Here is a 13407-nt window from a genome sequence, read left to right as displayed (position 1 = left end):
ATTAAAAAAACATTTTTAATATTGCTACATGCAATAAGTAAATGTTTTGATAATTAATGTCTTAGTCATCAACAAAAGAAATGATGAGATATCTACTACAGATATTTGGGTTACATTATAAGCACAAGGTATGGCACTTCATGAGGACATCAATCGAAATGTGAGTTTTATTTTTATTATTATATTTTAAATATATCTTTATTGACTTCAGAGAGAGGAAGGGACAGGGAGAGAGGTAGAAACATCAATGATGAGAGAGTCGTTATTGGTTGGCTGCCTCCTGCATGCCCCCAACTGGGGACTGAGCCCGCAACCCAGGCATGTGCCCCAACCTGGAATCAAACCACAATTTCCTGGATCCTAGGTCGATGCTCAACCATTGAGCCATGCCCAGTCGGGCTTGACATGTGTGTTTTAAATGAGATGAATTAATCTGACCAATTATTCTGAAGCAATACACTGTGAGGAGAAACAGCTGATGGCTAACTACAGACTTCGGAAAGCATCATGGAAGGTGGTGGTAGGGAGGGATACTTAGATTTACCAATTGGTCATTAAGACTTTCCTAGATGTTCAACTTATGTTCAAGTCACAAAAGTAAAGAATAGGAAGGAGAGCATATACAAATGTAGTTTGTCAGGTTCTCGCAAGTTCCTAGAAACGAACTTGATTTTTTTCAGATTTTAATAACTGGTTAGGGGGTCATTTGGACATGATATAAATATCATAGGAAAAAGAAGGGTAACTATTTGTGAGTCAGATATTATGAATAGCTACTTTCTGGGTATAGATAATTTCTATATAAAGTGGATGTAAAATAATGTTAGAGTCAACTATAAACTGTGAGTTGGTTTGTATTGGAATAATGTATTTCCCCTAAATTAGTCACATTGATTACTTTATTCTCTTTAGTTTCTTTCTTTCTTTGTTTGTCTCTATTTTATATTTAAAATAGAAATATTTTCTCTAGAATCATAACAAAAACATCACAAAATATCATTGAGAGAAACAAAAGTCACTACGATTGTGAAACAGACTTTCAATAAGTCTTCCTGAGTACTAAGACCTGTGTCTAATCATTATGTAGCTATTCTAATGTCTTTTCAAATTTAAACTTTAAAGCATAGTTCTTGAGGAAGAATATGTACAAACTGAATCTTTCCACAATGGCCAATTTCTTTAATATATTCTATTTGTTACAGATTCCAAGGAGCTACCTCCACTTCTTTTGGACACTAATTCAGAATAGGTGTCAACCATTGCAGCATGCTAGTAGCTTTAATGGTGGTTCTAATCCATTCCATATTTTCCAAAGTCTCCTGAAATGCTTCCCATGTGAACATGAGGATTAGTATAATATTAGTATTTTTTTTTGTTTTACTTCCTCAAGATGAAATGAAAGCTCTGTACCTTGCAGCTGGCTCAGCCTTGTAGATAAATGACTCTTTTCTTGCCTGCCAACCTGTACATACTCATTAAGCTTAGAATCTGGAGCCAATTTAGTCCATAAAAAAAAGAAAAAAGGTAAGCGAGGAAGAAAAAAGAGAAAAGCATGCCGTGAATGGGGTACAAAAATGCTGTCTTTGGCAGGCGAAGGAGTAAATGGAGCTCAGCTGCCAGAACAAAAGGTATCATTCAAAGTGAAATGACTGTACCTTTACCCTGGGCACACTTTGATGAGGCCTTTTGCTCCTTAAATTGAGAAAAGGGAAAGCAAGGTTTGAGAAGCAGTTACTGGTGGTAAGGCTAACCGATGGCATGCACTACCCAGGATGCACTTTACCGTGAGGCAATACTTCTTTTAAAATTTAAGAAACAAGAAAATGAGGAAGTGGCACTAAATTCATAGGGTATTTAGATTTTTTTGTTGTTAGTTATATAAATAAAAACGTATGCCTCTGATAATACGAGATGAAGGAAAACACATAAAAATTGAAGCTAGTGTTTATTTTATCTAACAGTGGAGGTTGCTTTTGCCACAAGTGTGTGTGAGAGTACAAATATGGGATGACCAGGGCCCCACAGCAGCCTTTGCCAATTTTAGAATCTTTGATGCATAAGAAAACATCTAGAAGCACATTTTCCTTTTCCTTAGTGATATATATATATATATATATATATACACTCTTCCAATCTGGTAGAACAGGACATAAAAGAGGAAGGAGGGAGGAGTGGGAGGAGGAGGAGTGGGAGAGAGAGAGAGAGTTATTTAAGGGAAATATTTTATTCTTAAATGTATCTGAAATAAGTGATTCTTTCCTTAGGTACTTGTAGAGTCACTGATTATGGAATAATAATCAAATACATAACAAAAATATAATTTTGCTTTAATTCTAAAGTTGACAATGGGGGAGAAAAGAGAATTGTGTTTCTTGTGTCCTCTTACCTCAGCCACCTAAGCTACTTAATAGTAAACACTTGCTCTACAGAAATGTTAAAAGTCACTTCAATTTCTCTTCTGAAAGATGTTTAAGGCTGGATAAGTTATTCCTCTGTAAGGAAGGATTAAGTAGTGAGTGACGATTAGCTGAATAATTATCTGTTACTACAATCATCACGCAGTATCCCCATAGGTGGGAAGAAATGAACCTGACTGCCCACATGAAGTGTCCTTAAGCAACCAATGTTTGTTTGGGGAGAAGATGCACCTCTCTGTGAGGCATTTCAAAAACCATGGTTTCCCCTGACACCTGATACATATACACATGGAGACTGAGGAGAATGCACAGACTAAGCAATACCGCATTAGTTTTATCTGGGTGAAAAAGTCAGAAAAAAAAAAGTGAAGTGTGGGTTTTAGGATTATATAAATTGTAATACTAACACACAAACTGTACCAGGTTAAAAAAACACACACACAGGATACAATAAAGATTTGTGTGATTTATGGTTCAAAAGGACACACGAACTGCATTCATTGACTACCTCTCATTAAGTTCTTACTGAAATTAGAATGATATGTTTAAGATCTATCTTAAATTTCTGTCTCAGTATTGATCGGTATAGATATATTTCAATGCTTCTAACTGCTATCTGGCACCTCATAGCATGTATTAACCACATTTTGTAAACCAGTTTCCAGTTGTCTGCACATCCTCACTAATACAAAACAAATACTACAATATAAATCCTTTTACCTATCAACTTAAAGTCCTTTCAGAATTTTTTTGTTTGTGAATTGACTCTCTTTTTCGTTCACAATGTAAAGAAACCCACCAGTCCACAAGGTCAGTCTCTCTCCTCTCCACTCCTGTCCCCACAAGAGCAACTAGTTGGCTTCCCATTCCTGAGGGAAGCCCAATGGGAACAAACCAATTTGAAAAACAGCTGAGGAAATCCACACAAGTCACCTAGAAAAATCAATATAGTGCTTCATTCTTAAGTACTTTGGCAAGAGCCCATATTCTTAATGGTCCAATGAGAATCACCACACTTTAAGGAGGGAAACATATGTAATGTAGGAGAAACACTGTGGAAATAAAAATAAAAAGCCTTTTGATGCTTGAAGAAACAAAAGACTTTTAAGAGGAAAACTAAAAACACTGTGATATGTAACTTCAGTATAATTTTGAGAAGATGAAAAGAATACTAGGAGAAAATATTTAAAGAATAACAAATAGACCTTGAAAATTAGAAGTATGATTGTTAAAATAAATTCAATTAAAATCATGACATAATGTTAAAGAAAAATTCAAGAATACACATCAAAAAGAAAAGGGACAAAAATGTTAATATATATTTAATACACACACAAAGAATATAAGGATACATATGTACCATATCAACAGTTTTAATTTTCAACTAATAGAAAATGCTGAAACAGAATGTGAAAGGTTATATATTTTGCAATAAAGAATAGATGATACTCTCTTAGAACTGATAAAATGCACACATTTTATATTGAAAAGGTCCTCTTACCTCAGATTTGATAGAGGGTTAAGAAAAATGTCACATCTTTAGATATATGGATTAATACTTTAAATACTCAAAATAAAAAGGACATTCTGACGAAGAGCTTTTCATTCCAATGCAGAATATTTCAGACATATTTGAAAGATTAAAGGATAGTCTGATGAAGAGCTTAGTTTTCTTCAGTATGGCCTCATCAGAAAATAAGACACACACCAATGTGATAAAATTTCAGTGAGACAGACTTGGCTTCCCTAGTTTCTCACTGTACATAGAAAGAAGAGGAAAGTCAAAGAAGCTCAAGGCTGACGGCTGATGACAGTGGTAAAATGGTTAAAGAAAATAAACAAAGAATGGCCACTTTGAAAGGGTGGATATAGAAAGGGGGTAGGGAGAGGTAGGAGAGGGCAAGAGGGATAAATGGTGATGGAAGGAGACTTGGCTTGAGGTGGTAAACACACAATAAAATATTCAGATGATGCATTATAGAATTGTACCCCTGGAACCTATATAATTTTATTAACTAATGCCACCCCCAAAATTCAATAAATAAATAAATAATTTTAAAAACATGGGGGAATACATAATAAAGAAAGGGTGGGCATAGAAAAAGATGCCTTTAATATCCAATCCATTTAAGGATTTTCTATACTCTTATAAATATGTGACATTATGTTAATTATTAGTATGCAGGCAGTTAAAACAGTACATAATTTATAAAAAAAGAAATATCATGGAAAATTTAAGGACTATAAGATATATTTGATATTTTGATCAATATTTGCTGAATACTGTACATACCATATAAATACCAATATAATGGAATATTTCAATTTGGGGCTTCATATATATTCCAGGTAAAAGTTAATGAAAATAATCTGATTTTAGAGAACCCATAAACAAATTGTTCTTGCTTTTTTCTTCTATCTTTTTATAGTATTCTATTTCATGATGAAGAAGAAAACTAAATTTATGATTTCTTTCAGCAGACCTATTTTTCATGCTCCAGATTGTTTCATCTGTTACAGAAGGTTTCAGTAAAAAGCATAGCAGATGTCATTTCACCATAATAAAATAAGTGTTTAAATTATAAGACGTTATTTATCTTAGGAAGGAAATGTTATTATAACTTAAGCAAAACCCTATGAATACCAGAAGAATCAAAGAAAAAGTATCTTATCTTACCTGTTGCCTAACACTCCTAAATCAATTGCTCAAAATCAAAATTAAAGGAGCAACAGCAGAAAGATATGATCTGGATTTTCCTCTTCTTTTACCAAAGTATTGTCATAAATATAACATCAACAGTGAGGAATATGTGGTGTCTCAAAGAAGCTTTAAGCAACTATATATGACTCTAGGTCCATGAATATCTTCTACTAGTCTTAACAACTAAACCAGGACTATTTTGTGAACAAAAATTCATATCAATTAGTTAAGTTTCAACTTTTAACCTAAAAACAATTCATTATTGTCACTTATTTCATTTTTGGATATTGGGGGGAAAAAGATTAAAGGAAGTTTAACTCTGGTATTCCATAGATGGCTTTCTCATTTTGGGTGGACATTTTTACAAAATGATTTTTTTTTTTTATTATGACAAACATTATAGCTACATTTGCCCAATCCTGGACACCTCTGTGGTCAGATAAAAATGATGCAAGATCATAAAGTTTCTGGAGATGTATCAGAATTGCTTGTTACTTTCAGATAATTCAGTCCATCTGGAGTAAAAATATATCAACACGAATTCACACAGCCCATGAGTTTCCTGTTTTATATGTGATGCCAAAGCAAAGTTCAGCATGCTGGCCTTCCATGTGAAGAGGAATAGTCTTATCTGCCCACAGCAAATATAATCTCACAGGACATCTTTCAAGTAAACCAAACTACGCAGATACGGAGCCTGCTATTTCTTTTGGATTCCAAGTCTCATTATATTTGTTTTGAGCGCAGGGAATCTGAGGAAGTTCTTGTTTTCATGAATGGCTGGAGTTAATGTATTTATGTTCTGTCTTTTTTATATGAACCATCTTTGAAGCAATGTTGATTTAAACATCAGTTTGCTATTTTCCTTTTATTTTTCATCAACTATTTAAATATTATCTATCCTATGTAATTTTTTGTTTTGTTTTTGTTTTTTTGCCTATGGCTTACAGAGCTATTCATAGTTTTGGTTTTTTTGCTGAAATTGCTCTTTATATCATCAGGAATAATAAACATGAATAAATCATGTGTCATTCTTTGAGGATAAGAAATTATATCTGCCTGTAAAGAGTTTATGATTTAGCTGCAGAGACGGGCCAGACACCCGATGAAAAACATTGTAAGGAAGCAAATCCTAGAGGGAAAATGAATGGTTGAAGCGAAATGGTCTATGAAGTCTGGGAAAATTATCCCCCAAAACTGAAACATTCAGGGAGGCTTACTCTAGAGATTAGCATTTAAAATTGTCCTTGAAATTGGACTGGGGCAATAAGAATTGCTCAAAAATAATCTCTAAGATAAAGATTTGCATGGTGTGCTGATGAGGCCAAAACCAGAGGGTTTGTCACTGATAACAGGGAACAAAATCTGAGTGTTAAATGAGGCACACTTCTAAAGAGTCTGGGGAAACTGGAGGGAAAAAGACAAGAAATATAAATATAGTAACATATATAGTTCAGAATACATCTTTAGTCTTACTTGATTAAGCATAAAATGATGCATTTTATTCAAGAAATAGGCAAGCACTTTATGTCTTATAAGACTGAGGTATTTATATTGATTGAATAATATCTTAATTTTATAATGATAAATTCTGTGTGATATTTTTATATTTAATTAAAATAATGTTATTCTATGGAAAAATTCATTCTATTCTATGAAAAAATATATTCACATTTATTATTATTGTTATAAACCATAGCACCTTTCTGGTTTGTTATGAGATTAAAATAAATGCATTTATATTTGTTTATTTTATGTTTTTACTTTTCAGTTTAAAATAAAACACACATATTTCAATATCATTTTGTAAAAAAATGAAAAAAACCTAAATAATGCATACTAATTTTAAATATAATTATGAAAATTATTTTTAAAGTATTAAATACTTCAAAGCTGAAACACAATACAACATAGTTAGAAATTTATATGCAAGGCTTAAAATTAAGAGGCAAATATCTATTTTTTTATAGTTTTTACTTTTAAGTAATATTCTTTCTCAGTAACTTTTTCTAAATTCTACTTATTAAAGATATAAACCCTTTTAACAATTTAACAGCTCTCTTGGTGGATGTCTGGTATGTGAAAGTTTCAAGAAGGGAATAGAAAAATAATGACAAACAAATCAGTAATGACACAGAGCAGCTACTAGAAAATTTGGGACCAAGATGACTACAAAAGCAGCAGGGAAAAGAAAAATATCTGAAAATACATTTACAAATTAATTTTGAGTTCAGAAGATTCTGTCAGTTATGATGTCCTGCTAAATGGACAAACAGAAATACAGTTCTGGGTTTTATATTCAAATTTAATTGCTTAATAATGAAAAAAATTATTATAATGCTAATGGTGTTGAAGGCAATAAGGATTCATCACTATAAAACATTTCCCATTCTCCCAGAATTTTTGGAAACAGTATCTTAGTAATTTGTAAAGGGAAAGATTTTAAAGCTCTATCCAGACCAGAAAGGAAAATCAGATAGATAGGTGGGTGGAGGGAGTAATAATTATTGAGTACCAAGTATGTGCCATGTTCATTATACCTATTATTTAATTTCATTCACTCAACAACAGTATAAGGTCACCGAGGCAATTTCAGGTCAGGGTGTTTGCCCAAGTTCACACATCTGGGTGTGAACAAAGTAAAGAATGTAACTCATCTGCCTGACCTTAATATCCATACCAATTCTACTCTAATGAAACATTTCCATGTAGAAACAACCCTCTCCCAGATGTTACTATGGCTTGTGGACAGAGCAGTCCCTGAAAATGATTTTAAAACAGTAATATTGGTGATAAAGTTACTCTGTAAAATTGAAGCACAGACTGAAGCAAAGACTGTAATTTCCATATCCCAAATCCATGTTTTCCTTCTCACTTACAAAGATGATCCTGATTTCATCAGGGGGAATGCATCTGCATTTTCCACTTTCCCTTAATTATCAGAGCACGAAAGTAATACAATTCTAGCCAATGGAATAAATTGGCTATTACAATGTTTATTATACTTTTGATGATAGCTACTTAAAATGTGTGAGTGAAGGAATGAGGGATGGTAAAATCTTAGATGTGTGATATTTTCCACTTGCCCTCCTTCTTGCTGTCAAGAAAACTGATGCAATGCCCAGAAATGGGAAAACTTCTTGGAACTATAAGTCAGTCTCACAAATTAAGAATAAGTGATTGAAACATCAAAGTACCCTAAATCCTCTACAGCATTGTAGAGTCACCTCACCAGTTCCATACTACCTTTTTCCAAACATCTCATTACAACAACAAAATGAAAGATAATACATTAATTGTGCAAGCCAATATTTTTTCAGATTCTGTAATGCACACCTAAAACAAAACCCTAAATTATGTGACAATATACATAAAAAGATGCCTCTCAATCATTATCTATGTATTATAAAATAGACAAATGTAAAAAAAAAAAATCAAACAATGTTTTTTTCTCAATATCTAGAATTTTAGTGTTATAAAAGACAGACATAAGGTTGGTTCTCTATCATATAATTATCCTTGCTTCAGATTTAAACTAACCATATTAAAAGATAAAAGCTATGTTTAAGAAATTTACTTAAATTAGTTACCATGATCAGAATATCACAGGGATAAAAAATATCTTGGTCCTGCATGATCTAATTTATGCCATCATTTTACAACGTCAGTGAATCAAATACAGCTGATCTCAGACACTGTAGGAAGTAAAATCTCATGGTATCTCAACCTTCTGCACTGAGTGTTCATGGGGAATAAGAGTGAATGTGCTATAAAATTCCATGCCAATATATCACTATTTAAATGAGAATATCAAATTCTCCAGAAAAAAATGGTATAAAAGCACCATTAATTTAGGATCATCTTTTTACAGTATTAACAGCATTTCTCATTTATATTCAATTATCAGGTATAGAGGTATTTTGGTCAATTATTTTAATAAATATATTAGCTATAGTCCTATAGATTTGAGGTACCTTTTATTACACATAATTTAAATATTTAAAAGTACATGCAATGTAACTTAAAAGATTATAACATCATTGAACTTGAAATATACCTTTAGTGAGTGGGGTGTTAGAGTCCCCCAGTATGACTGTATTGCTGTTGATCTCTCCCTTAAAGTCCTCTAGAAGACTTTTTATAAATTTAGGTGCTCCTATATTGAGTGCATGTATGTTTATCACGGACGGTTATATCCTCTTGCTGGATTGATCCTTTTAGTATTATGTAATGACCTTTCTTGTCTCTTGCTATGGTCTTCATTTTGTAGTCTATTTTGTCCGATATAAACATTGCTACCCCAGTTTTTTTTTCATTTCCATTTGCATGGAAAAATTTTTTCCATCCCTTCACTTTCATCCTGTATGAGTCTTTTGTTCTGAGGTGGGACTCTTGTAGACAGCATATAGTTTCGTCATGTTTTCGTATTCATTCAGCCTATATCTTTTTATTGGGGCATTTAATTCATTTACATATAAGGTTATTATTGAAAGATACTTATCTACTGACATTTTGTTTCTTTATAGCTATGGTTCTCATTCTCTTTATATCTATTTCTAACTATAGCAATCCCTTTAACATTTTGTAGTGATAGTCTTTTAATGTTTTTTTGTCTCCGAAGCTCTTTCTCTCTCACCATCCAGCTTTATTGATAATCTTGCTGGCTAGAGTAGTCTTGGTTTCAGATCATTGTTTTGCATTACCTTGAATACTCCATGCCATTCCCTTCTTGCCTATAGAGTTTCCAATGAGAAGTCAGATAACAGCCTTATGGGAGCTCCTTTGTAGGTAACAGATTGCTTTTCTCTAGCTTCCTTTAAGATTCTATCTTTGGCCCGGCTGGGCGTGGCTCAGCAGTTGAGCGTCGACCTAGGATCCAGGCGATCGGGGTTTGATTCCTGGTCAGGGCACATGCCCGGGTTGCAGGCTCGATCACTGACTCTCTCATCATTGATGTTTCTATCTCTGTCTCTTCCTCTCCCTTCCTCTTTCTGAAATCAATAAAGATATATTTAAAAAAAAGAAAAGAAAAGAAGATTCTATCTTTGTCTTGGATTCCTGACATTTTAATCATGATGTGTCTGGGCTTGGGCCTCTTTGGATTCTTCTTGCTTGAGACTCTCTGTGCCTCCAGAACCTGTGTGCCTTTTTCCTTGGCCAGGTTAGGGAAGTTTTCTGCCATTATTTCATCAAACAAGTTCTCTAACCCCTGCTTACTTTCAACGTCCTCGGGCACTCCTATAATCCAAATATTGTTATGTTTTATGCTGTCCCACAGCTCTCTTAGACTGTCCTCCTGTTTTTTGTTTTTGGGTCTCTGCGTAATTTTTTCTACCCTGTCTTCTAAGTCACTGATCCTATCCTCAGCTTCCTCTAATCTGCTGTTTATTCCTTCTAATGTATTCTTTATTTCTGCTATGCCATTCTTCATTTCTGACTGGTCATTTTTCATAGTTTCCAAATCTTTTTTCATACTGTTGAGCATCCTTACAATCAGTATTCTGAACTCTACATCTGAGAGATTGCTTATCTCTGTTTCATTTGGCTCTTTTTCTAGAGACTTCTCTTGTTCTTTCATTTGGGGATTGTTTTTTGGTCTCCCCATTTTGGCTAAATGTTAGGTAGATCTGCCAGGATTCTCAGTCTTTTTGGAGGGTCTCTGGTAAAGGCCAATGTCAAACACAGCTTGTGACTAGCCCTGAATACCCTATTTGGGGCTATCAACAACCCCACGCTTGAATTCTCAACTGCTGGGGCTGGATGTGTTTGGACAGGACTGAGATAAACACCAAAGTCTGCTTTTCTAAGGCCCGGGTCCCAAAACAGATCAGGCAAAGACTCAAAGCACTCTGAGTTCTGCCTCAGTCCCTAGACTGGTTAATCTGATTCTCTTAATTAGCCTCAGGCTGTAGAAGCTCCACAGGGTGGGGTGGCTGGTTTTTATCAGCTTCTTAACAAGTCTCAGGCTGTAGAAACTCCTCTGGGGCAGGGCAAGAAGCTCTCCAGCAGGGTAGGGCAATTGCTTCCATTCTCAGGCAAAAGCTGAAAATTCGCCTCCCAAGAAAGATGTCCCCCACAGTCTGGAGAATGACTCTCCCCAGACTCTTCCCACACAGCTCCAGTCCACTCTCCCTCCACCGGAGCCCAAGGTGAGTGGCTGCACATGAAACATTGTGCAATGGCTCTTTAAGAGGGTGCCTGCAGGTCCAGCTGCCTCTCCCTGGCAGACAGAAACCCGGTTGCTTTTCACAGTCAGATGTTATGTGAGCACCTTTCTCAGTTCTGGTGCTCTGGGCTGGAAAGCCCACCCTGGGGTTTAGGCCCCAGAGTCCCCAGTGGGACCCCCCACAGCTGAGATGTCCCTCTGGACCTTCAGCTGCTGCCTGTGGGAGCCCAGCCAGCCCTCTCGCGTCCGCACTTCCTACCAGTCTCTGTGCGGTCTCCACTTTTCCTCTTTGGTTATGAGGGTGCTCTCCAGCTCATCTTCCATTGCAGTTTATTATTCAGGATGGTTTTTCTGTGTTTTAGTTGTAAATTCAGATAGTACCAGGAGAGTGTCAGTGTAGATTCCACTCAGTCCGCTGCCATCTTGGGTCTCCAAACTAAAAACATCTTTTTCTAGTTAACTAAAGTTTGAATATGTAAAGCTTACATGTAAAATTACATGGATTATGTCCATTTAGTTTTAATGAGATACATGACAATATGTAGGATGTGATGTTATCACGGTAAAGTATTTTGTTATCAGGTTTCAAAACTAAAACATTCAAAATAATTTTTTAAATGGCTCAATTACTTTAAATAATTATAATTTGTATCCCATGGGAATGCAATTCCATAAAATTTCCAGAAACATAGTGAGAAAAAGCATATTTTGGTATTAATATTTCCAATCAACAGATGCTATTCAACAAAAGGAATATGTGTATAACCTTTTATTCACCTTAAAAAGAAGACATTTAATATATAGTTTATATGTGTTTGTTTATAAAACTTGCATACAGTTTTAACTCATTAGAGCAGATTGAAAAGACTAATTCATTACCAAGGTCAGCCTATCATTCCTTCTCAAGGGTTATATGTGAAAACTTAAGGACCATTTTGAGAAAGGAAATGGTATGCCATTGAGTAGAGGAAATAACGGAAAGGGAGACACATGCTCTAACTTTGCTTAATTAACACACAGCATAAGACCACTCTGTCTTTATTGAAACATATATAAGCAGAATACTGTTCAAAGAAACACATCTTGTTATCATCTTTGTGAAACATAGCTAAAGTACCCTAACATGTTTTTCCTCTAGTGTTACATGAACTTCCCTGGTGAGATATGATTATGTATTTATTCATATTAAATACTTTTATTTATTCTTATTACCATTGCTTTAAGTATACCAGATGATTAAACTTAACGTTGTATTTAAAGTAAAATATTTTATGTAGGATTAAATATGTTTTCTTTAAGTCACATATCATCATAAACACATAGGATTTAATGTGATATTTCCTTAATTTACTTATATAATACTTTCCTATATGGGAACCATTAACTGGGAACAGTTTCAGTTAATATATATACATGTTTATCTGTATATATATGTAGATATTTTACCATTGCTCAAACTTTTAAAATCTCAAGTTTATGAAAAAAATTAATGACTAGACTATTTGAAAAAAATGACAATATTAATTTAGTTTTTTATATTCTTTAATCCTTAATCCATGCTGGAACTCTAATGAATATGTGTTAATGATTATAAAACATAGTAATCATCAGCACAGTTGGATAAATTTGATATTCTGTTTTTATAAAAGATGTATTTTAATAATATTAAAATTGAGTTAATTGGGTAAAGCTTAGAAGGTGGCTCATAGAATATTTACTAGTATTCAGATTTAGGGAGATGACTCTTACCACAGCCATTTAAACTAATAAAAAATTAGAAAGAAAAAAAAAACCTTCTAAGTAATTTTTTAAAAGTTTTTAGTTTATTAATCCTCTCATAAAAAATCTGCACAAATCACCATAGAAAAAGTCACTGAAGAATCTTTACCCCTCCTGTTGTCCCATCTTTGAGCTCACTTCTGGCCAGCACCAACATTGGCTTTTGCAGTCTCCCTTACTCTCTTCATTCTTTTCTTGTGTTCCTTTCCCTGTTTTGCTGAGGTCTTTTTCTTCTCATACAGGCCATGTCTTGCAAGTCTATGTTTGGGTTCATTTTTCTTTGCCTAATCCAAAGAATCATAAATCATGCAAATGCCAGTTGTTCTCCCACCAAAATGAATTTC

Source organism: Miniopterus schreibersii (genome assembly GCF_964146895.1).
Source record: "Miniopterus schreibersii genome assembly, chromosome: 3".
NCBI lineage: Eukaryota > Metazoa > Chordata > Mammalia > Chiroptera > Miniopteridae > Miniopterus > Miniopterus schreibersii.
The sequence above is the reverse complement of the archived record's forward strand: the minus strand, read 5'-3'. Positions refer to the sequence as shown.